The sequence below is a fragment of the Martes martes genome (assembly GCF_963455335.1).
Source record: "Martes martes genome assembly, chromosome: 5".
NCBI classification, from domain to species: Eukaryota; Metazoa; Chordata; class Mammalia; order Carnivora; family Mustelidae; genus Martes; species Martes martes.
The window spans coordinates 153,218,131-153,244,920 of NC_137892.1; the positions used below are offsets into that span (position 1 = coordinate 153,218,131).

The 26,790-nt window shown below is 37.4% G+C and overlaps 1 protein-coding gene across 1 annotated transcript in view; it reads right to left on the reverse strand.

The window, feature by feature from the left end:
- The window catches only part of FBXL7 (F-box and leucine rich repeat protein 7), a gene marked incomplete at both ends in the record, with an annotated part of 368,418 nt that overhangs the window by 170,061 nt on the left and 171,567 nt on the right, over positions 1–26,790 (reverse strand). The gene's annotated exons all lie outside the window — the stretch shown is intronic.

The window sequence follows — 26,790 nt, forward strand, 5'->3', positions numbered from 1 at the left end:
ACAGTGCCTGGAGGAGAGTCAAACACTAAAATGTTAGTTATGACTAAAATCATCATTAGGATTTACTATTAATATTTATGTCTATGTACTACACATAACTATTAATGTCTGCACATACAGTGTAACAGTGTATCATCAGAACAAGATCTCCGCCATAAAGAAAAGATACACATCATTACCAACAGACTATGCAACTGTATTTTTTCCCAATGAAGTTTGTATGTTCACTTCTATTAAATTTAGTGGTTTGGAATCACCATGGGTTTTTTTTTTTTTCTTTCTTTCTTCCTTATAAAGTAGTCATAGTCAAGGAAAGAGGCTAACGATAGATATTTTACATGTCATTATGTGGAACATCGGTCACTAAAAAAAGTGGACACCAGTTTGATGGAAACAGCATTGTCAGAAGACCCTGAGAAGTCAGCTGACCATGTACAGGTTCTTTGCTGGTGTTAAAAAAAAAAAAAACCACCAGAGAACACTAAATTATCCAGACCAATACGTTAAAAACCTGAAAAGTAAGCTTTCAAAAACTGACAACAAGTATCTATCTGGAGGCCGAGCTGATGTGGGTATACTCTACGAAGAAGTACACAGAGAAGTTTCTGTCATCCTTCTTGACTTGTTTTGTCCAGGGGAGAAATGGGTTCTTTGATGATACACGTTCTAGTTCTCATTCCAGCGCATTTCTGCCACGCATTAACTCCCTGCAGGTTACTTTGCTCATTTAGCAAATTAGGTCCATACATACATTAAATACTGCAGTCCTCTGTGACACTAATAAGTCACTCATCATCCAATTCTTAATTCTACGATACTGAGCAAAATCAGATGGTGTAAGAGCCAGATCATTTGGCAGTTTCAGGATTCATGAAATGTCTGATTTATGTTGTACTGGAGAAGAGTACTATATGGCGAAACAGAAGAGCTTCATTTACGCCTGAGTTTCACACTCAGGAATTTTCGATTTTGACCTAAACACTTAAATCTCTCAGCCTCAATGTACTTAATTCTGAAACAGGAAAAAAAAATTATCACTTTCCAAAGGCATATTGTGAGGATAACACGAGACTTTTGTAAAAAAGGCTTTGAAAATTAGAAAATATTATACAGAAAAAGAGAAAATATTACACAGAAATAGGACCATTGTTCATGATCTGACCTTCGTTTAGCAACAATCCAAATACATAATCCTAGTATTTTAGGCAAGAACCAATCTCACAAGAGAATTAATTACAAACTAGAATCCCACTTTAAACTTAAATTGTAGGACATAATTGGTCCAGGTTTTCTTCATAATGGCCATATCCTCTTCAGACACTAAGTTATGCATTAACAATTCGCTTTTTAAGCACAGAATTAGAGGAAAAGTAGCAGACAACTTCTCCAGAGGTTAAGAGCAAAACTCTGGATTCACATGGCCTGAGTTTGGAATCCTGGTCCACCATTACTTTTCTGGCTATTAATTTCTCCCAGCCCTCCCTTCTTTTTCTGAAAATATGGTAATGATAAAACTCAGTAAAACAACTGGAAGACTAAGTGATACGACATATGTAGAATTTAGGGTAAGGGGGAAAAAGTGAGAGGAAAACCAAGGAACAGACTTAACCTACAGAGAACACACTGGTGGGTGGGGGATGGTGACATCGGTGATGGGGACTAAGGAGTGTGTCTGTTGTCATGAGCACCAAGTGTTGAATCACTAAAGTGCACACGTGAAACTAATATTACACTGTATGTAACTAACTGGAATGTAAATAAAACCTTAAAAAGGAAGACTGAGTGATTGATACACGTGTAACACGTAGTGGAGTGCTGGGCATACACGAAGGGTTCAAAGAGTGCTTCCTTTCAGTATCCATTCACAAGGACCAATATCCTGCACCGCTGAATGTGAGGGAAGACTGTCTTCCCCCACATATGAAAGATGATCCCTTTATTTGAGCATGTGGGTTAAGAAAGGATGCAACATAGAACGGAGTTGGATGAACCACATGAGGGAGTGATCTACCATCTGTAGAAAAGTCAAATTATTTGTGGGTTAAAAGGATGACAAACATGATATCACCACTTCCTTGGCTGTGCTTAAAGTTTTTTTTAAAAAAAATTCCAAGATGGATCAAAAAAAGAGACTAGTATCAAATTAAAACATCTTGTAAGAGAGTAGGATGAAATAAAATAAAGGAGAACTACCAATAACACAACTGGAAAAATGACTTTAAATTCTAGATGAAATGGAAAACATATTTAAAAATGTAACTTAACAAAACTGACTCAAGAAGACATAGAAAATATAAATCATTCTAGTGTCAGAAAGGTATTTGAATGTGTTTTACTAAAAGGAGACAGCAAAACATTACCTATAGCCTGGCTGCCTATGTTTTCCTTTTTTAAAAAATATTTTAGAGAAAGAGATAGTGAATGTGGGTGAGTGAGGGGGAGGAATAGAGGGAGAGGAGAGACAGTCTTTTTTTTTTTTTTAATTTTTTTATTATGTTATGTGACTTTTTGCTGTAGTGTTTCATGATTCATTATTTGTGTGTAACACCCAGAGACAGAGTCTTAAGCAAGCTCTACACCCAGTGTAGAGCCCAACACAGGGCTTGATCTCATGACCCTGAGATCATGACCTGAGCTGAAATCAGGAGTCAGACACTTAACCAACTAAGGCACCCGGGCTCTCCTGGCTGCCTATATTTTCATATAAAGCTTTACTGAAACACAGGCATAATATTATTTGTGGTTGCTTTTATACTATAATAAAAAAACTGAGAATTTGTGATGGACTGTATGGCCTGCAAGCTGAAAATATTTATCAACTGACTCTTTAAGAAAAAGTTTGCCAAACTTTGGTTTTTAAAGCCAATCTCACTCATGAATATATATGCAAATGGGGCATTAAAGGAAAAACACTGATTACCAATAGCTACAGTAAAAAGCAGTTAATAAAATCCAATATCCATTAATGACTTTTAAAAATGTTAACAAGGGGCGCCTGGGTGGCTCAGTGGGTTAAGCCTCTGCCTTCGGCTCAGGTCATGATCCCAGGGTCCTGGGATCGAGCCCCGCATCGGGCTCTCTGCTCAGCGGGGAGCCTGCTTCCTCCTCTCTCTGCCTGCCTCTCTGCCTACTTGTGACCTCTGTCTGTCAAATAAATAAATAAAATCTTTTAAAAAAAATAAAAATAAAAAAAAAAAATAAAAATGTTAACAAACTGGAAATGGAAAGAAATTTCATTAACCTAATAAAATCTGTTTATATAATACCTGTAGCAATTATTAAATTTAATGGTACCATATAGAGAAGCATTCTTGTGGAAAATAAGAGAAACACGATGATGTCTGCTATTACAACTTCAATTTAGCACTGAATGTTCTGTCTCGCATAATAAGACAAGAAAAAATAAATAAAGGGTATAAGGATTGGAAAGGAAAAAATCAAAATGTCCTTATCTCCAGATTCTACTATTATTCACATTAAAAAACCAAAATAGCCCCCGATAAATTATTAGGTTTAATAAAAGGGCTTAACAAAACAACTGTACATAACATCAATTTTCGTCAAACATAAATCTCATTGCCATACACTGGCAAGTTTATAAATAAAATATTTGGAGAAGAATATTATGCTTGGCGAAAAGAGAGAGATGTAAAAATGTATATACTGTATAATTCCATTTATATGAATGTCCAGAACAGGCAAACCGACTCTGTGGTAACAAAAAGTGAATCAGTGACTTGGAAGGGAGGAAGGATTTGACTGAAATGGGGCCTTGGGACTTCCTGGGATGATAGGAATGTCTCACATCCTGATTATGAAGGTGGTTACACGAGTGTAAACACTTGTCAAAATTTATCAAACCAAGCATATAAAGTTAGTGCATCCACTGTATGTAAATGACATCTCAATGAAGGTGACTTAAGAGAAAAAGAGAAAGACAATAAAGTCTTTACACCAGCAACCAGAAATATAAAATATTTAGGAATAAATCTAAAAAAGAAGTTTTAAACATTTAAAGATTGTATTAAAAATGTGAAAGAGACTTAAAAAGAACATACAGTATTAATGTATAAGAAAACTCAGTATCATACAGATATCTGTTCTCACCAAACTGACCTATTATTCAATGGAATTTCATCCAAAATTCCAAGACAGTTTTTGGGAAATGCACAAAATAATTATAAAATGTACAGTGAAGACAGAGGTCTCAAAATACCCCTTTATAAGAACAGCCAAGAAAGAGATTTCAGAAAAAAAAAATAAAATAAATAAGAACAACAACGACAAAAAAACAAACAAAAACCTCTGAAAAGATTGCCCTTCCAGATACTGAGAGAGAGAAAGTGTTCCTGAGAGCAGGGGGAGGACTGAAGGAAGACGGACAGAAAGAACATTGAGCAGACACTCACTGAGCTCAGAGCTCGACATGGGGCTCGATCCCGCAACCCTGAGATCATGACCTGAGCTGAAATCAAGGATTGGCTGCTTAACTGCCTGAGCCACCCAGGCATTCCTCGAGTTGAGTTTTAAAACTGAAATAATTAATAGTGTTGTACTGGAGCAGAATATAGGACAACAGAAGGGACTAGCAAACCCAGAAACTTTCCACACAGACTAGTCAGTCAGTGGTGTTGGGCAACACTGCGCTAGAGCTGTTTTGAACCAGCTGACAATAGCCAACTGTGAAATTTTTAAAAATTTTACAAGCTATTTGTTAATATGGTCATTATTAACAAGTAAACTGTATAAACTTAAAATTAAGTAAATCATATTAATAACAAAATAAATACTCAAAACTCATCACTTCTTTATTTTTACTGCCATTTATTAAATTGCATGTTCTGTGTGTCCTTTGATCTGTATAGTGGAAACACTGAGTAATGTGGACTACTGCATGTGTTTTCCTAACTCTGCTTTCAGCAATACCCTGGTAGTAGCTTGACACTGGCAATTTGGAAAGTCTTTATACCAAGGAAATGTTCAGTGTTAGAAATCAGAGCTTGATTTGTTATTTTTTGTATTGTCCAGACATAGAAGCATAACGGAAAAACTGTTAATAATGCAGATTAAACTTAAAAGTGTATCATGTCTATGGTCATTACACTGAGTAGTACAAAATAATTAAGAAAAGGTTTTCAGTACTCAAATGTTAGTATCTGATTTAACAAAGAAGTCATTGATGTCGCTGACAAATGGTGAATTTTCAACACATCTTATTATTTCACTTTTGTATTACTTATTAACATAAACAAGAGTATCATTCATTATTCTATGTTACACTCATTGACCAGTTGCAACCACAGGTTGGCTACAGCTAAAATATCAGTAAAAGCATTGTCATAATTAATTGGTTACATAAATATGACTCTAAAGAATATTATATAAAATATTTAAATACATGCATATGTATTTTCACTGCTTTATAGTATTCCATTGTGTCACACAAACTATCCAATCTTCTGTTAACCAGTAACTGGGTTGCCTCCGGATTTTTTTTAACAATGCTGGTATGAATATTGCAATGAAATCTTCCAAATGCAATAAATCAGCACCCCAGAAAGGTACCCACCTGATACCAGCACCTTGTTCTAGTGCACAGACCCCGTCCAAATGACCCTAGTCCAACTGCGGCGGCTGCGTCATTCTATTCCCTGGATCCAACCTCTCAGCAGGAGACTGTGTTATTACCATAGGCACACCTAACCTTGCTGGATAGCCAAGGGCAACCATTTGTGAAGGTTGGGGTAGATCCTGAATATGTAGCCTTTGATGTCCAAGTGTATGTGTACAAATTTCCTGTTAGTATAGAACAAGGAGGGGGTTGGTGGTATGAGCATGTACAAGACACCACGGATCCTAGGATTCTAAATTCAAACCTGGTCTTCCAGGTTTTACAAAGCTATGATTATCAAGGTTGCAGGACATACTTGATCATTAGCATGACACAGACCTGTTAAATATTTATCAAATGGTAAGTAAGCTTCCATGTGTACTCTTACTATGGGCTCTATAGGTCTGCTATTGGAGATATTAAAATATTTCATAATAAAGTATTTTTTTCAAAATAGATATTTCTTTTTTTCGTAATAAAAATATTTCTTAAGAAGAAAATGGAAATATGCTAAGTGCACAATCATGTGTACATTCTTTGGCAATATTCAATTTTTATAATAGCAAAAAAAAGCCACTATCAATAAGTTTATACTTTTTAATGATCCAGCTGGCCCAAAAAATAGTGTATAATGCATTTCTACCTAAAAAGTATCCTTATCTGGCTGAAATATGTCTGGGAAAATATCAGTGCAATGCTAACTGAAAAAACTGATACAAAAAATGGGAGGTGAGGAAATGAAAACAATATGGAAAGAAAACATTTTGAGTTTACCTGTGAAGAAGAGCTGAGAAATGGACAGTTGGAAGGATCTGAGAGTCAAAAAAGACTTCCTCTTTTTCTTTTTTAAGATTTTATTTATTTATTTGACAGAGCGAGAACACAAGTAGGCAGAGAGGCAGGCAGAGATGGCGGGGGGAGCAGGCTCCCCATTGAGCAGAGAGCCCCATGCGGGGCTTGATCCCAGGACCCTGAGACCATGACCTGAACTGAAGGCAGAGGCTTAACCCACTGAGCCACCCAGGCACCCCCTCCTCTGTCTTCTTTTAAGTTGGGGAATTTTTTGTCATATTGTGGAAATAAATGCAAGAAATGAAAGCAGGGCACAGAGAGGAGAAAGGGGAAGGGAAAGTGGGGGGGGGGGAGAGAGAATATCAATAATATTATTTGAACTGCAAATAACACGGTAGGACCTATAATGAGTAAATCTTCCTGTATTTTTGATCTGTGATTTTAGGCAGAGTTTTTTGGAGATTTTGTGAGTGATCCTACCTATACATTTTGTGACTAACTCCACGAGCTTGGAACTTTTTTTTTTCAATCACTTTATATATTCACAAGTCTCTTGAAATCTCATGCCTAAAGGAATTTACAATGAGATTGTATTGTTTGGCATCATAGATTTCACACTGAAAAACAATTCTTCAAAATCCAAGATAAAATCTATAAGCAGAAAATGAAAATTTACAGTCCTTGTAAAAAAATAAAATATTGAGTTTCAAGGATGGGTGTGAATGAACATTACACAAACCGCTGTCAAGCAATTACAATTGTAATCATAAATATTCTACCATAAATCATGATTTATAATCATAAATTATAATTTATCATAAATATTCGATCATAAATATTCTATCATGAAAACAAATATGTAATTTTATGTAATTTTGAATTTAATATAGGATCTTTTTAGAAGTAAAATACTCAAGAATTAAAAGCTGATATAACTTTTCTACAGGGGAAGTTGCAGCCAAAACATAACTTACTAGAAGAAGAAAAAAATACTACATTTGAAAAGTATTACTTTTAAATTTCTCACCTGACTCATTGTTGCCTTTATTTAACAAATAATATGCACTGTAAAAACACCCATTGGGTTCCAGAACAAGCTTATTCTCTAAGCTTGTATTATAGGAGGTCTTACAATTTGGGCATTTTTCTCCTGGATTCTTTTTTCAGAGAAGCAGGGATAACTACCAATTTAAGTGAAATGCTCATATTAACCTATTATAATCATTGTGTGATTCTGTAATATTATACTCCTTCCAATAAACCAGTCTGAAAGAAAACAGGTAAAAACAGATAGTAGCTGATGACATTATTGGCAAAGCTGGTGGCTTAATGTTCATAATGGTGGGTCCTATTAGAAAAAATCGTTAATCAGCACATTTCAGAAAAATAAAATTAGCTGGGTATAAATGCAAAATCAGGCTTACAATTTAAAACATATTAAGATTTCATGAATTATTACATCATTCTCAATGAGTACAACCTAGATGCATGTTTCCGATGGTTCACAATAGAAGTGAATCATGGAATCAAGCAGAATGTGGCTATATAACACCCTTTTAAGCTTGGAGAAAAGTCAAGCAATTAACTCACTCATCCAAGGTGAATATAATCCAAGCTTAATGTTTACAACATGGAAGTTTCTAAATGGTTATCTTCCACCTGATTTGTGGCTGTTTTCAGAAAAAGATTAAAAAATACTATGAGGAAAATGTCCTGGGGGCATCCAAAATGTGGGCTCTTTACTACTATATTTTAGAGATAATGCTAACAGTCATGATTACTAATAAGTGACTTGTTTAGTATTGGTATTATCATTTATTGCTAACATCCTACTTTGCATAGCAATTCAATAGAGATTAGGAATTTAGACTTGCAGGCAGCTGTGTCCTCTGAGTGACTCCAGGGCCTAGCATAGGACATCATGTTTGTTGACAAAAACAAGAAGCAGTAGCTACTAGATGTTGAATATGCACTCAACTTTCCACCTGCCAAGTCTTTTTGAGTCAGTGAATGGACATTCACACATTCAATTGAGGGGTCTTCTTGCTTTAGAAACCCCCACTGCTGTTTTCTCTTCCTTCCAAGGAGAGTCCTGGAGAATTCAGTTGAATTCTTCCATGATCATTGGTCTAAATCAAGGCAAATTACCTTGACATGAATGATTCCTGCAGAATGTCTGATGTTTCCTTTAGTTGGTGGTATAGATTTTAATTGACAAATAAATGTCCGTCCTTGTTAAGACTTTAGAAAGATAAACGCACTCATAAAATACCTAACAGTCCAGCTGGTAGAGAAAAGTAATAAAATTGAGACCTGAAAAGAATTTGTTTCAATCCATTTGATTGTGCTTCTGTATGCTATCTGTCACATTCTGAAACGGAGGACGGAATAAAGAAAAATAAATGTCCTTCATTTGCAGGAAACAGTATATTATAGTGGTAAAAGGAAGGCTTTATTATCAGACCAAGCACCACCTATTAACTTAGCTATAAAATTTTCCTTCTCTATAAGCAAGACAATAGTAGCAACAGGGTTCTTGTGGTGTTTGTGTTCAATAATTGTAGGTAGTTCACCTAGCATGATGTCGGAAACCTCATGAGTACTTGATGAACGGTATTCACTATAGTTCTTGGTATTTTGGCCATTAGCTAAAAGATGTATCTTGTCAGACTGAGGGAGGGCCCAACTTGTTCCTACTTTTCCATTAGGAAAAAAAAAAAATAGAGTGTGAAATCACATCAAGAAGATGTCTTCAAACCTTTTGCTGTTCCTTGGAGTGATGTGTGGATCCTTTTAAAACTGGTCTCAGGATAACCATAAAGACAGCTGCAATGCTCAGAACAACACTAGTTTGAGTCAATTCCTAGGAAGTAAGTAATGACGTCCCCTGAGCTTATAATTCCATTCTGAATTGCATTCAACAGGAAAAATCCAGATTTCATAGGAAAGCGTAGCCAACGGGCTTGGACAAAATTCTGGGCTTATCCTTGGGTGAAGGCCACAACTAGAAATGTTTTAGCGTTGCCTAAAATGATGGGCAAACCCTTTCGTAACCAGTCTTTCTTTTCACATTTAGTCCATCAGAATTCTGTTTCCCCCAACCTACGTTCATGAGAACTCCAAGTGATCTTAATGTTTAAAGAAAAAGAAAAAAGGTCATTTATGTTTCCTCAACACTGCAAAATGGTACTGATGATATTTATTTTAAACACTATGTATTTTTCCTTTAGTGGAAGAGCCCATTATTATTACAGCTGAAAGCAATAACTCTCAAACTGGGAAATATTTCCAAATCAAAAACTTGTGATTATCACCATGCCTGGATGCCTGGCTGTGTTATTTTATTTGTTTGTACATTGAACAGGCATCCCTTACAGGGTCAAATATATATGAAGACGTATTTATTTAGTTAGCCTTCAACTGCTCTTGTTTATAATTGCCAAAATATCCAAATATTGTAAAGGATTAGAACAGATTATTTATTTTAGTAGCTTTGGGATTTTCCACTTTAGTTTATCTGAACCTTAACTAATATCCAAACCAAAGCCAGAGGAAAAGACACTTTGGGATTTGTTGTCTTTTTGTCCCCAGCATTTTATTTTGAAAAATGCCAAACCTATGCAAAAATTGGGGAAATAGTATAACAAACAGCCATATACCACGATTTGCCAATTGTTAACATTTACCACAGTCTCTTTCTCCCTTCTTTATATTTTCATTTGGCTATATATGTATACAGATTAGTGTATGTGTATTCATAGGTATGTATGTGCAGGTATACACACGTACACATTGTTTTATTCTGAATTACTCGAGAGTTAGTGGCAAATCTTTTACTTCAAATGCCTAAAATATTTCACCAGGTACCTTCCATGAAGGATATTAACCCACATTATTTCAATATAATTCTCTACACAGTGAAAACTTAACAATACCGTGATCCTCTTAACATGCACTCCATATTTAATTTTTTTCCACCGATGTAGAAATGTCCTATAAAACTGAGAAATTGTATTTTTGAATTTAGAATCTGATCAGGGATTCTTTAATCCAGAACGTTTCCTCAGGCACTGTGACTTTCATGACATTGACATTTTGCAAGAACCCATGGCCATTACTTGGCACAATGTGCCTCCATTTGGATCCATCTGGTTTTTCGCATGTAGTTCCAGGTGACATATATCGTTGGCAGGTGGACATCAGAGGTAATGTTGAGGAGCAATGTCTTGTGTCTATTTTTATATAATTAGTTGATCTCAACTTTTTACTCATCTTTTCTCACTCATCCAGACAGTATAACTGCAAGGGGGCAAACAAGCCCTTTTAGCTGTTTCTTATTATTCTAATGGCCTGACCACTAGCCTGCAATACTTTAGTCATTGTAAGATCTACTAAATCATAACTTTTTCGATGGAGTGGGTGCAGAGACAATTAAAAAGAGGAATGGTTTAGGTGCTCAGCATTTAAGATTTTTAAATAAATGTCCTTAGAATAGTTTATGATGGAGTCTCAGGGGAATTCTGCTTTTTCTATCTGCTGGGGGGATGGAAGTATACGCTTTTAAACCAGGCCAACAACACAGTCCTCACATCTATGAGACATCGGAATATAAGGAGCGGGTATTCCTGAGAACTGGAAAGAAGTCAGATATGCACTGCCAAACACAGCTCTCCATACCAAGTGGTATATTCATGGAGGCCTGGCCAATGTGTAGAATCTTACATGGCAGATTATATAAACTAGAATCAATCCATGTCAGGAGACTCAAGCCTTGCTTTCTATATGTCTTTGAAGATAATAAAAATGCTTAATCTTCTGGAAGAGCTTAGGTGAAGTCAAGCCAAAACCAAAAATGCTCAGGCATACAGCCTAATTATACTTTGCTTCCAAGATGTTAATTATATATTATTATTAAATATGATTTTTTAGACACAAATGACACCCACTAAGCATCTGGAAATGAGAGTAGATTGTTTTCTCTAAAAATATTAAGGGAGGGAAAATTTTTAAAAATTAAAAAAGGAGAAAATATTAAGGGAGGGGGTGAACACTTGCTGTAACTTAAATGGTAAAATGAAAATAAGGATTCTGTTGTAAATCACTAGCATATTTCTCAGTATATTGTCATACATCTACACTAAAACCCAAAGAGTCTTTTCTCAGAAGTGGGCAAATCCAGCAGGCAGGAAGTCAGTAAGGACGCAGTTGAACACAAGCAATCAACCAGATATAAGTGACATTTATAGGCTACTTCATCCAACAGCAGCAGCAGATCTATTTTTCTCAAGCACACATGGAACACTCACCAAGGGAGACCACATTCTGGGCCATAAAACATACCTTGACAACTGTAAAAGAATAGAAATATAAAATGTCTGCTCTCAGACCACAGGAGATTTAAACTAAAATCAATAAAAGAAAAAATAACTGGAAAATCTCCAAATATGTGGAGATTAAATAGCATATTTCTACATAATATGTGGATGAAAGAAGAAATCTCAAGGGAAACTAAAAAATACTAACTAAATGAAAATAAAAACACAACTTATAAAAATACATGGTGGGGAGCCTGGGTGGCTCAGGGGTTAAAGCCTCTGTCTTCACCTCAGGTCATGATCCCAGGGTCCTGGGATCGAGCCCCACATCGGGCTCTCTGCTCAGCAGGGAGCCTGCTTCCTCCTCTCTCTTAGCCTCTCTCTTTGCCTACTTGTGATCTCTGTCTGTCAAATAAATAAATAAAATTTAAAAAAAAAATCCATGGGGTGTAGCAAAAGCAATGCTTAGAGGGAAATTTATAGTATTGAATGCATAGATCAGAAAAGAAGATCTAAAATCAATAAACTAAGTTTAATTTTTAAACCTTAAGAAAACTAATTTTATTTTTCTTTAATTTTCTTTAATTTTAAAATTAAAATCAGAGTAATCAAAAAATAAAATAAAATAAACCCAAAGTAAACAGAAAAGAAATAATAAGCATTAGAGCAGAAATTGAAAATGAAATTGAAAACAGGAAATCAATACAGAAAATCAGCAAAACCAAAAACTGATTCTTCCAAAAGATCAAGAGAATTGATAAGCCTCTAGCCAAGGTAACTAAGAAAAAAGAGAGAGGACTCAAATTACCAATATTAGAAAGGAACAGGGGGACATCAGTACAGATTCTTATGGACATTACAAGCATAATAAGAGAATGTTATGAACAACTATGCCCAGAAATTTGATAACCTAGATGAAATAGACCCACTCCTTTAAAGTCTACCAAAACTCTCATAAGAATAAACAGATGATCTGAATAGGACTGTATCTATTATGTAAATTGAATTAATGACTAATAATCTTCTAAAACCAAAAGCACCAGACCCAGATGAATTCAGTAGTGATTTCTACCAAAAATTTAAGGAACAAATTATACAAATTCTACAATCTCTTTCGGAGGATAGAAACAGAAAGAATATTTCCCAACTCATTTTATTACCCTAATATCAAATTTAAACAAAGATATAACAAGAAAAGGAAACTATAGACTAATACATCTCATGAACACAAATGCAAAAATCCTCAACAGAGTATTAGCAAACTGAACTGAAAAGAGTATAAAAAGAAGTACACCCTATAACCAAGTGGGATTTATCCCAGGTATGCATGCCTGGTTCAACATTCTAAATTCAATTAATTTAATCCATAACATCAATAGGCTAAAAAAGAAAAATCATATGATCATATCAGTAGATACAGAAAAAAGATCTGAAAAAATCTAATACCTATTCATGATAAAAATTCTCAGTTTTAGGAATAGAGGGAAACTTTCTCAATTTGATAAGGACTATCCATAAAAAAACCCTATAGCTAACATCATACTTAATGGTATGAACTCAAATCTTTCCCATTAAGATCAAGTACAAAGCAAAAATGTCCCTTTCCCCATTCCTTTTCAACGTCGCACTCTATGTTGGTAATGCAATAAGTCAAGAAAAGGAAATAAAAGGTATATATGGGGAAAGAAGACTTACAAGTGTCTTTGTTCACAGATAACGTGATTGTTTACATAGAAAATCCAAAATTTGGGGGAAACAAAAGCAAAAATAAACTATTAGGACTTTGTCAAAATAAAAAGCTTCTACACAGCAAAGGAAGCAACCAATAAGACTACAAGGCAACCTATGGAGTGGGAGAAGATATTTGCAAATGACATATTCAATAAAGTTAGTATCCAAAATATATGAAGAATTTATGGGATGCTTGGGTGGCTCAATTGGTTAAGTGTCTGACTCTTGATCTCAGCTCAGGTCCTGATCTCAGGGTTGTGATTTCAAGCCCCACACTGGGCTCCACACTGGCATTTAGCCACTTAAACAAAAATAATTTATAAAACTGAATATCCAATAAACAAATAATCCAGTTAAAAATGGACAGAAGACATGAATAGACATTTTTCCAAAGAAGACATCCAGATGGCCAACAGACACAAGGAAAGATGCTCAATAGCACTCATCATTGGGGAAATACAAATCAAAATTACAATGAGTTATCACCTCACACCAATCAGAACAGCAAAAACTAACAGCACAGGAAACAACAGATGTTAGCAAGCATGTGGAGAAAGGGAAACCCTCTTCTACTGTTGGTGAGAATGCAAACTGGTGCAGCTACTCTGGAAAACAGTATGGAGGTTCCTCAAAATTTTAAAAATATAACTACCCTACAATCCAGCAGTACTAGGTATTTGCAGTACTAGGTATTTACCCAAAGGATACAAAAATACTGATTCAAAGGGAATGTGCTCCGAAGTTTATAGCAGCGTTATCAACAATAGCCAAATTATGGAAATAGCCCATATATTCATGGACTGATGAATGGATAAAAAATATGTGGGGTGTGTGTGTGACACACACATAATATATACAATGGAATATTACTCAACCATAAAAAAGAATGAAGGTTTGCCTCTTGCAATGATGTGGATGGAGCTAGAGAAAATAATGCCAAGTGAAGTAAGTCAGTCAAAGAAAGACAAATACCATACGATTTCACACATATGTGGAAGTTAAGAAACAAAACAAATGAGTGTAGGGGAAAGAAAAAAGAGAGGTAAACCAAAAACCAGACTGTTAACTATGGACAACAAACTGACGGTTACTGGAGGGGAGGTGGGCAGGAAGATGGGTTAAACAGGTAATGGGGATTAAGGACAGCACTCGTTGTGATGAGCACGGGTGTTTTATGTTAAGTGATGAATCACTAATTTCTACCCCTGAAACGAGTATTGCACTAGCTGGAATTTAAGTAAAAACTTGGGGGAAAAAGAAAATCCAAAAATATCTACAGAAATCTCCTGTAATAAATAAGTAAGTACAGTAAGGTTGCAAGATACAAGATTAATATATAAAAGTCAACTGCTTTCCTATATATTAACAATGAAGAAATGAGATTTGAAATAAATGCAAAACCCAAGCACTCCCACAAAATGAAATACTTAAGAATAAGTCTAACTAGATATGTAAAAGATCTGTGTAAGGAAAATTACAGAACTCTGATGAATGAAACCAAAGAAGAAATAAATAAATGAAAAGATATTCTGTGTTCACTGATGGAAAAGACTCAATACTGACAAGATATCAGTTCTTCTCAACTTGATTTAGAAACTCAATGCAATCACAATAAAAAACCTAGGAAGTTATTTTAGGATATCAACAAACTCACTCTAAAATTTATACAAAGACGTAAAAGGCCCAGAACAGCCAATACAATAATAAAGTAGAACAACAAAGTTGGAACAATGACACTTACTGACTTCAAGATTTAATATAAAAATATAGCAATCAAGACAGGGTGCTATGAGTGAAAGGACAAATAGATCAACGTAACAGAATACAGAGCCTAGAAATAGATCCCCATAAACGTAGTCAACTTATCTTTGCCAAAGGAGTAAAGGCAATAATATAATGGATAAAGATAGTCTCTTCAACAGACAGGGCTGGGACAACTTATATTCACATACAAAAAAAAAAAAATCTAGACACAGAACTTACGTATTTCACAAAAAATCATGATCTTAAATATAGGGGAAACTGGGTAAGCATCTCTCTTTTGGTTTCAGCTCGGGTCATGATCTTAAGGTTAAGATCTTAAGGACCCGAGTTGGGTCGATGCTCAGTGCGGAGCCTCTTTGACCTCAGGTACGGCATGGCTTTTTTAGATACAATACCAAAGGCATAGTCCATGAAATAAATAATTAATAAGTTGAACTTTGTTTAAAAAATTTCTCCTCCGTAAAAGACAATAGCAAGAGAATGACAAAACATGCTATAGACTCAGAGAAAATATCTGCAAAAAGTGCATCTGACAGAGGACAGAGGACTGTATATTTATCCAAAATATACAAAGAACACTTAAAACTCAATAATAAGAAAACAACTCATTCAAAAAATAGACTGAACTGACACATCACTGAAGAAGATATACAGATGGTCAAAACACTCACGAAAGCTTCTGTCATCAGGGAAATACAAATCAAAACAACGAGACTGTACTACACACCTATTATAATGGCCAAAATCCAATAAACAGACAGCACCGAAAGCTGACAAGGATTGTGTAGCAGTAGGAACTCTCATATACTGGTCGTAGGATGCAAAATGGTATAGTTATTTTGGTAGTTTCTTTAAAAACTAAACATTTACCATATGATCCAGTGCTCTTTGGTATTTCCCCAAGGGAACTGGAAGCTTATGCCCACACAAAATTCTGCATGCAGGCATTTACACCAGCTTTACCCACAGTTGCCCAAACTCTGCAGCAACCAAGATGTGCTTCGGCAAGTGAATGGCCAAACTGAGGTACATCAGACAATCGGATAATTATTCAGTGTTTTAAAAAATGAGCTATCAAGCCTTGAAAAGACATGGAGGAAACGTTGGTGTGTATAACTGGGTGAAAAAAGCCAATCTGAAAAGGTTACATGCTGTATGATTCCAACTGTATGACATTCAGGAAGAGGCAAAACTACAGGGATGGTAAAAAGACAAGCGGCGGCCAGGAGTGTGTGGAGGGGGAAGAGATAAATAGTCAGAGCACAGAGAATTTTTAGGGCAATGAAAATACTCCATACGATATTAAAATGATGGAATTTGTCCAAACGCGTAGAATGTACAATACTCAACATGAACCCTAAAGTAAACTATGAACTTTGGGTGAGTGTGGTGTGTCAGTGGAGGTCCATCCCAGGTAAAAACCCACCGTTCTGGTGAGTGACATTGATAATGGGGGGTGGGGGGCTATGAATATGTGAGGTTGAGAGGGATATGGGAAATCTCTACACCTGCCTCAATGTGGTAAACCTAAAAATGTTCTAAAAACAATCACGTTTTAAAATAAAAATCCAAAGAAGGCTCAAATCAAAAGAATCTAGCAATTAAATAAGCCATAAAGTATTTATTGAATATTATACTTAAGCATTCTGAACTGTAAACAAATTATAAGCTAGTTTCTGAATCTGACCATCTATAATTTAGCAGGATGCCTGCTAAGTCATGTAAACAGTAAAACTTCATGTGACATTAAGGAACTAACCAACATATAGACCAGAAGAATGTTAGAAGTGGGAGAGGAGGTAATGGTGATTCAGGCCTGATCTGGGTGTGGGCGGGACTGGAGCTAAGCTGGTCAGGTTGGAGTCAGCACGACAGGAAAGGAGGAAGGGAGAAGGAAGCCAACAGGCTCAGGAAGGAGGTCAATGTCACATAATCCTAATATAAACATGATGAGGACAAAACCGTATCTGGCAAGTCAGGTATTCGCAGGCTGTTTTAACTTGCCACATACATACAGATGTTTGGGGTCAGGTTCACACAAGCACAAAGTACTCATGTACGACATGAGCCTAATAAGAATCCCCGTACGCAGCAATTTCTTTGGCTGAAAATCACACAGTCTGTACGGTTCTCCTCTGCTGAGAGAACATTTGCCTCGAGAGAGATGTCCCATGGAGAAATGATAAACAAAAGAGCATTAGCAATCCTGAAAACTGTACACAAAAACATGGTTTTACAGTTTAGTTTAATCCTCTGTAGACAGTGCTTGATGAAATACATTTTTATGAGATGTGCATATTCTCAGCATTAGAAATGCTGGCGGCTTCACGAAAATACAGTATGATCTTCTCACTTGCGCAAATCAAGCCAGAGTAATTTAGCACTGCTATTTCTAGCACTAAAACACAGCTTTTGCAATGGGCAAACACTGAGGAATTAGAGATAACTGTGGAGTCTTAATGGTCTTTATTTTTTACAGATTCAATATCTTAATGTTACCGGTGGGAGAAAAAGTATAGATCATCAATGAATGTTCTATAGTGAGTTCAGTGGGCTATGTGGAACACTGTAATAGGAACAGATTCCAGAATAGGGTGAAATATAAATTAAAAGAATAAATTGTGAGAGACATAGGTTCATACCATGCATCAGCAAGCTACAGCCCATGGGTCAAATCCAGGCTATTGCTTATTTTTGTAAATAAAGTTTTATTGGAACACAGCCATATCCGTTTATTTACATATTGTCTCTGGCTACTTTCATGCTACATGACAGAGTTGCGTAGTCATGACAGAGACCATATGGCCCACACAGCCTAAAATATTTACTATCTGGTCCTTTACAGAAATGATTGCCAAGCCCTAGTCTCTGTTTTTAATCGTCACGGCCTTAGCTTCTCTGCCTTAAGATATGTGTGTTAGATTCCTATTGCCATTGTAATAAATCACCATAAATTAATTGACTTAAAACAACAGAAATTTATTATCTTACAGTTTTGAAGCTCATACGTTCTAAAATCAAGGTGTCAGTAGGTCTGAATTCCATCTAGAGGTTCCAAGGAAGATTTTATTTCTTTGCTTTTTCTAACTTCCAGAAGCCACCTGCATCCCTTGGCTTGTGGCCCCATCCTCCATGGTCAACACCAACAATTCAATCTCTCTCTGCTCTGTTGTCACAATGACTTTGTTTTCCTCTCTGTTTATTGCCATTACATCTCTTTCCCAGAGTCTGACCCTCTTTCCTCTCTCTTCGTAAGAGCCCTTGTTCCTACTATGGATAATCTAGAATAATCTCCATACCTCAAGATCCTTAACTTAATCATATTTGCAAAGTCCCTTTTCCCATGTAATTTACTATATTCACAGGTTCCAAGCATTAGCGTGGAGCCATCTTTGGGGGGACATTATTTGGTCCACCACAATATGTAAAATAATTTATTTTTCAAAAGAGTGTTAAGTACTTGAAAAACAAAACCAGAGATGGCTAATTATACTATAATATAGACTTTTACATGTCCACCAAACTTTCTCCACATTTCTTGATTCTTCTTTCTCAAACCCTTCTCTGAATCTTAACCCCTTTTCATTGTCATACATTGCTGTCGCAGAAAACAACAGAGGGACATTATGTTCTTACATATGAAACTTCGCATTTTTTTGTTCAGAACAACAAACACTTAATCAAAATTTACATCTACAGTTTCCTGAAAAGTGTTAACAAAAGAATCATACTCTTGGTATGTTTATCATCCTAAATTAGAAGAGAGAAAAACTTCATTCACATACACTTAAAAGGCAGGGTAGGAAATAATGAACGCTACCAAAAGGTTAGGAATAAACTTGCATTTGAAGATGGACAAGTTGGGCTTGGAAGGAGAATGGCAGGAAAGGCTGTAAGTAAAGGCTACACCTGATAAGGGCTGAAGGAAATGCATAAAAAGAAACCTATGCCAGGATGCAGCAAGGGGTATCTATATGTAGGAGCAAATCCTACAAGTTAGATGGGTCACAGGTTATGTGACAGTGGACAGCAAGCAAGTGTGGGAAGCCTCAAATCTAGTGACTTTAGACAACATATATGTTAAAGGTTTTTTTGTGTGTGAGTAGTTGCTGGACTGGATCTATGCTGAGTGATATTCGTCTGATTGAATTTATAGGGAAAAGGAAGGTGAGGTAATATACAAAGGGAATGCCTTTCCTTCCACCCTTCCTTCCCTCCTTCCTTTGCTTCCTGACGTCCCTCTCTCTTTTAACTTCTATAGTTACCAATGCATTGTCTCTTGGCTTTGTGAGAATTTTCTTTCAAAACCCGTTTTAAAACATACAAACTGATACATGATTTATATAACACAAGTTCTATGTGTGACCTTCCCATAAGAGACATGAAAAAAAAATCAAGTCATACAACAGGTAATTTCATGAATCACAAAAGATGACTCATCCAAGACTTGCAACCACACTAACCAAGAATGAAGTATTTCATTGTATCTACCCATGTCTACATCTCCATCTGTCTGTCTATCTATCTTTTGGGAGAGGGTAGAAAAAGCTAGGAAGATTTCTCCTAAGAATGGATTTGCATGGAAGAACTGATAAAAGCATAAAACAAACTAGAATCCCTAAAGGCTGTATTGATGAGAAAGTATTTCTCGCCACAAAAGAGGCAGGGCAAAGCTCAGAACTTCTCCAATGTAGCCCTTCATCCAAGGGCTTTGTTCCTCCAGTTGTCTTGAGAATGTTCTGGGAGCTCCCGAGATGTATTTGATGGTGGACTGTGAATGTACATGAGCATGCGCACTGTTTGTTTGTAGTTCCGTCTGGCTGGCTTAGTGGTGACTAAAGAACTTTTAAAAAGATACCTGAATTTAAACATTTCCATTTTCAAGCTTAATCTAAACTTCAAAGATCAGCAGTATATAAAGAAAAACAGGATAATATAGAACATGAAAGAGAGAGGACATGAACAGGTGTATCAGTCCTTTATATGATAAACATACGATTTCTCATAAGAACAGGAAGCATAAATGAAAGTTTCAAGAGGAGTTTTTGGTGATGTGAAGAAAATGGGAGAATTTACAATGTGTGACCAATTTGTTATTGACGTGATGAAAATCACCTCCTTCCCCACTTTCTACTAGCTCTTTACATCTGTTTCTTGAAAGCAGGAAGGACAGTCTTTGATTCACTTGTGTCTTGGTCAGAGTTCCAGGAAACACATAGCCTGCCCTAGACATTGGCTGGCTCTGGGATGTAGGGCAGCTTATGGATGAGAAGACCGGATCTAGAGTGTCAGTGTGGCATGGGCATGTCTTCCAACTTTCCCATCTCCTCCCCCAAGCTCCATTAAACTGGGACTGAGATGATTTTCCATCCCCAGCTTCTATCTCCTCACACTCCAGGGGCACCTGTTATGCGGATCCCTGTGTGCTCATCCTTCAAATCTCATGCCAGCCATTTGCTTTCCATGTCCCCATTTCCTTCATCTCTAATTAATTCAGCCCTTTACTGGCTCTTATGGGTTTAGCTATGTCCCCCCGAAAAATATACTTACATCTTAACTTCCAGTATCTCAGAGTGTGACTTTATTTGAAAAATTTTGCAGATGTAATTCATTAAATTAAGATGGGGTCACACTTGGGTAAGGTGGACCCTTACTCCAAATTACTTGTGTCCACCCATGAGGCCAGAGACACCCACAGAATGGAGAGTACCATGCAAGGACATGGACACAGGAGGAGAGAATACCATATGATGATGTGGGCAGAGACTGAATGCTACAAGCCAGAACCAGATGCTAGAAGAGGCAAGCAAGGATTCCCTTCTAGAATTTCAGAAGAGCATGGTTCTGCAGACATCTGGATTTCAGACTTTACCCTCCAGAACTGTGGGATAGTATATATCCGTTACAGCTGAAATTTGTGTTACAGCAGCCCTAGGAAACTAACACACTACCTCATGCTTGGAACAGTAAAATAATCATTCAGTAAGTTTTTATTGGTTATCGACTGTGTGTCAGGCACCATTCCACATACTGAGATATGGCAAACTGGGGGAAAAAAAAAAAAAAAAACCTGCCTTCATGGAGGTTACTTCTAGTGGGGAAAAGACAGACAATACACAAAATATTAGGATTTCACATAGTGATATCTATATGGAAAGAAAAGATGAAAGCCAAAAAGTGAGTGTGTGTGTGTGTGTGTGTGTGTGTCCGATTTAAGAGAATGTGGCCTAAGAAGACCTCACTATGAGTGAAAATCTGTATATGTAAGAAAGTGAACCAACTGAGGGAAAGAGGTTTCCAGGCAGAGAGACCAGTAAGTGCAAAGGCCCTGAGGTAGCAATTCCTCGTGTTCTCCAGGAGGAGGAAGGAGGTGAGCACAGATGGAGCAAGGTGTGCAAGAAAGCTGGAAGCAGAGAGTCACTGAGAGTGTATGTGGCTGGACTATATGTAGGGCATAGTCTGTGTTGCAAGGACACTAGCTCTATGCTGAGGAGGTTGGGCGACTCTGAGGGGTATTCAACAGAGGACTGACAGGACCAAATCGCCTTGATTATAATATTGAGAACAGGCTGAAGAGGGCAGCAATGGAAGTGCAGGGATGTCACGTGGGAGATTAGGACAACTGGGATGGGAGATGAAGGGAGGGGGCTTAGCACAGGTGGCAATGACCAGATAATGTTCTGAAGGTAGAGCTGACAGGGTCTGAAATGCTAATGATGACTTTTGGGCCAGAACATCATGTCTTAACTTCCCAAATGGGCTGTAAGTTCCTTGTCGGCAAACCTAAGTCTTGGGTATTCCCAGACCCTTTATCTTACAGAGACCAAGAGTGGGGAGTGCATTTCGAACACACTCTTGATCGGATTCATTCACTAAGAAGGAACTAACCATGTCCAGAGACCCATCGATGCCATACAAGTATGGTTCCAGAACACTTGTCATTTCAGTTGATGACCAACTATGTGACAAACATTTCTTGGGACAACCCCTAACCTTGATCCCTTGCCACATACCCTATAACACATAAGTTTATTGTTGTAAATTTTACTATATTCAAATATTCCAATAATAATAAGCCCTGGACATTTTAAAATTTCATAGTTTTTACTTAAAGTGAAATTAAACCCCAAAGAAAAAGACATAACATGGAGAACTCGTAAGAATAGAACTGAGAACAAAAGCACATCAGGTCACTGGCTCAAGTTGCTTCATGTGAAAGAGGAAGAAAATGGACTTGTTTCTTCTGAGGATAATGTCTCAGAGATTTATACAAATGGTCAGGGGATCTGATAACTGATTATTCATTCCCTGAAGCAAAAATTAATTAGCAAAGATAATTCCTCAGCACTGAGATGTCAGACAACATGATATGTGGCACCAGCAACGGTCAGTTCAGCTCCCTGAATGCCAGAGGTTGCAATTTCTAGCTCCAGTAACTGAAAGTTTATTTGCAGCGCCATTTTTTTTAGGTAATCGAGCACTGGAGTGATGAGCAGCGTGCGTGAGGGAGGGGTACCCCTCCATACCTGCTAAGATGCAGGGTGGAGAGAGTAGACTGAGCACTACACTGGGATTGGGCTCATGCGGTTTTCATTTGGAAACAAGACTTCTTGTTTTGCAGGTTTCTACTTCGGTTCCATCAGCTGGGATGGGAACCAGGCAATGGGCCTGACTATCTTCATCTCGAGGGTTGGCGCTGCTCGTGTAGCCACCATAGCCAGCAGGCAATACAGAGCAAGATGGATGTGGCTGTGACTTGTCTTCAGATCTCTGTTCTTTTCAACAGAGACCAGGGTAGCCACATGCCATCCTTGGTCAGACAGCAGCCCAATCCCTCGGCACAAAGAGATCGAAAATGGAGAGAAAACTAGAAGCAGAAAAGCATTTCAGGTCTTGCCGGAAATGCACACTCAAAGCTTGGCATAAAAATAGAAATAAAAATGGTTGTCAGTCCATTTAGCAAGAGAGCAAGATGAAGCAGTACAAAGCAAGAAGACAGACACTGTTACAGAGGTGAGACAGAAAATAAGAGGGAAGGGAAGGGGAGCTGGAAGAAGAGGAAGGACACAGGCTGGATAAGGGGAAGGTTGGAGACACAGAAGGAATCCCTGATACCACTCCTGGTTACATGTACATTCCCACAGTGGGCAGAGCAGGATCTCTCAGGGAGAATGGAATGCATGAAGGTGCTTTGAAAAACCTTGAAGTGGCTTCTGGCATTCCAACTCAGACAGAAAAACATCCCACTAATCTGTGCTTTACACTCTTGTCCTATGCAGCACTCTCAAAGGAAGGGCTCAATACCTATTTGTTTAAGGTGTTTGAAAGGTGAATATTTTAATACAGCACTTCAAGAGCAAGGCAGACCCTTATTTCTCCTTCAGAAATTGCACATTGGCAGGAAAATTGTAGCATAGCCCTTTGAGAAGGGCAAGACAGTGCAGTAAAAGTAGTATGAGAAGAAATTAATATCCAAAGGTAGGAGGATGGCCAAAACAAACACACAAACAGAAAATATTTGTGCTAAAGAAGGTTGGATACCCACAGCAGTGCATGGTAGACAGTTGGACCCATTCTACCCTTCACACACATACTTTCCGTAGTTCTTGTGTGTATCTAGCAAATGAGCCATAAAAACTATTCCTGTAAACTGGATTCTGTTTACCTTTGGATACTGCATTATTGTTCTGGGAAAGGGGATGCTGAGGAGGCAATCATTTCTAACAGTTCCTATCAGTGGCTTTCGTGTAGAAGACTCTAGAAAGCCATGGGTCAACCCTTCCTTCTCATGATTGCTTAGTCCTTCTTTGTGAAGACATTCTGTGGGACTCCACTGTCACACTGCAGCCTTCCAGGGCTCTCTGTCTCTTCTGATTCCAAAGAAGTTTGGGAATTCCAAAGAGTCTTAGTATTCCTCATGAAGCTCCTGGCTTCAAACTGACAAATGCAAAGACCTGGTCATCCTTTTACCTTGGATGTCTTTGTACAGCTATGGAGCCACTGACCGTCTTCCTGCACACAGGTATCACCAACAAGCATATAATGTGTTTATTCTAAATACGTTTAGTTTAGAAAAAGCAGATCTCTATCCTTTAGACTTTTCCAAACATACCACAAAATTTCCTTAGTAAAAATGAGAGATACCTACAATGATATATGTGCACAGAGAGAGTTATCTAGGTAGTCTAGAAAAAACTATCATGATATTTGCCTTTTTAATGTAGCAAAAATATTAACTAACAGATGCAATCCCTGCTCAAATATTAAATGTATACCTTAAAGGAGAATTCATTCTGAATTTAAGCACGTAATAAAGAATATTAAAAACATTTGCATAATTTGCATATACTGTTCTTTTCCAGATCTGTGAATAGGTAAAATATTTGACCTGGATTGTTAGCAGATTTTGCTTTCTGGAATAAACACCTGGGTATCTGTCATCTATAATCCAACATGCTTATAAATGATTAAAAACTATTATTGTAAATTGACTTTTTTTTAAACACTCATCAGACTGGGATGGTAATTTGAGAGAAAAATAAGGTCTCGGGACCTCTACATCCAACCCAGGAAGGAGTCAAGGATGTGGATAAATGATCAACAGACATGTAGGAACGATGGTGTAACCAGTTAAAATGAGAGTCACAGGCAGTATTGTGCAAGGATGTGTCTCAAAACCTTTGGATATATTGACAGGACAAATTTCATTAATCAATAGCTATAGATGAAGACTTTGTAATGTATCAAATACGGTACTTTCCCGGGTATTCATGGTGCTGAGGGAGTTCCACTGTTACAGAGAAGCCTGATTGTCTAGTATCTTGTCTTCATGGTAGAGAAAATGTTTCTAATTCATTGTATTATTTGAAAAATTTGGTAAGATGACTCATGAAAAAACATTTCAAGCTTGATTCATATACAAATTGCACCCTGCTTTACACATGCCCCATGACCAATGATCCTCCTCCTTGTCACCCTCTTCCTCCTCCTTTTTGTGGGATTTGAGCCTTGTTTTCACTGAAGACCTTCCATGTCATGATATTGGAAAAAGAGCTTTACCTTAAAAGACTCACAGAACATAAGAATATTGTCGTTATTTAACAAATACCATACTACTATTTGTGAACCACAATATACAGCAGACAGTAAAGGTCCAAAGGTTGAGAAGCAAATGGTGGAGACACCAACTTAGAAGGCTGGAGGGACCATGGGCTGCAGTGGAGATGTGAGAGATGACAGGATAAAGTAGGGCAGGTGTGAGAGAGAACAAAGAATGGAGTCAAGATCAAGGAGGGCAAATGTGTGGACAAGGGTCCTGTGGCAAGTAAAGAAAGTACAGGACCAAGCTGAGAAAGTCCGGGTGGGTAAAATAATGGGGGATGAAAAAGCATCTACAGTAGTTCACCGTTCCAGGTACATGTTATGTCAGCTGAAGGCATGAATTTTAATATGTCCAGCTAGTTTGCCATCACTGTGCCCTCAACATGCTGTGGGTTCTCACCTTTATGTCGTGAGCTCAGTCTTCTCCTCTGAGCTGCATACTCTCACACCTGGTTCCCTCCTCCTACCTGACACCTCTGAGTTTGTACGGCAGACATCCCACAATTAACCTGCTCACCACTAAATCCATGCCTTCTTCTCACCCCAGATTTGCCTCCTTGCACTGGTATATCCCCGTCAGTCAAGAGCACCTCTGTCTACCCACTGTTTTAATCAGAAACCTAGGAGTACTCCGTCTTTCCTGCATTCCCCTGAACACTCCCCCGCTTTTTTCTAATAGCAAATTCTTTCATTCTACCTCAAGTCCTTCCATACCTGGTGTTCTTCACTGCTGCTAACTCAGGAGCAAGTTCGTTATCATTTTTTTTCAGAGAACTGTTAAACCAAATCCCTCCTTCTGTTCTTGAGTACTGCAATCCATTCTCCACATCTGAACAAGAATGAATGTTTTAAAATGGCATTATAGCAAGTGCCTCATGGTACACTGGCATACCGCGTACCCTTGAGTTAAAAGTTTCAGTACCTGCTTCTTTGTTTACCACCATCTGAAACAGTTCTCTTGGCAACTGAGTTCCATACTGCTTTGGGGGCCCCAGGGCCTTTGCACATATACTTTCCTCTGCCTGGAACGGTCTTCACAGAGCTGGTTCCTTCTTATCCTCCAAGTTCAGCTTAAATGTTCCATTTTTGTAGTTCATTCCTATTTTGAGTAATCTTCTCTGTTATTCTGTAACTCAATGTGCCTTTTTTGGGAGGGGGGAGTAACATTGTTTAAAAATATTATTTATTTAGAGAGAGAGAGCACATGAGAGATGCAGAAGAGGCATTGAAAGAGGGAGGGAAAATCTCTGGCAGACTCCATGCTGAGCACAGCGCCCAATGTGGGGCTTGATCCCACAACCCTGAGATCACAACGTGACCTGAAATCAACAGTTGGATGTTCAACCCATGGAGCCACCCAGGCGCCCCCAGAAAATAACAGCTTTAATTATTGTTTTCTGACTGTTTTCCCCATTCGATTATGAGTTTAATTTGGGAAAGACCTGTATCTATCTTATACTTATATCAATAGTATCT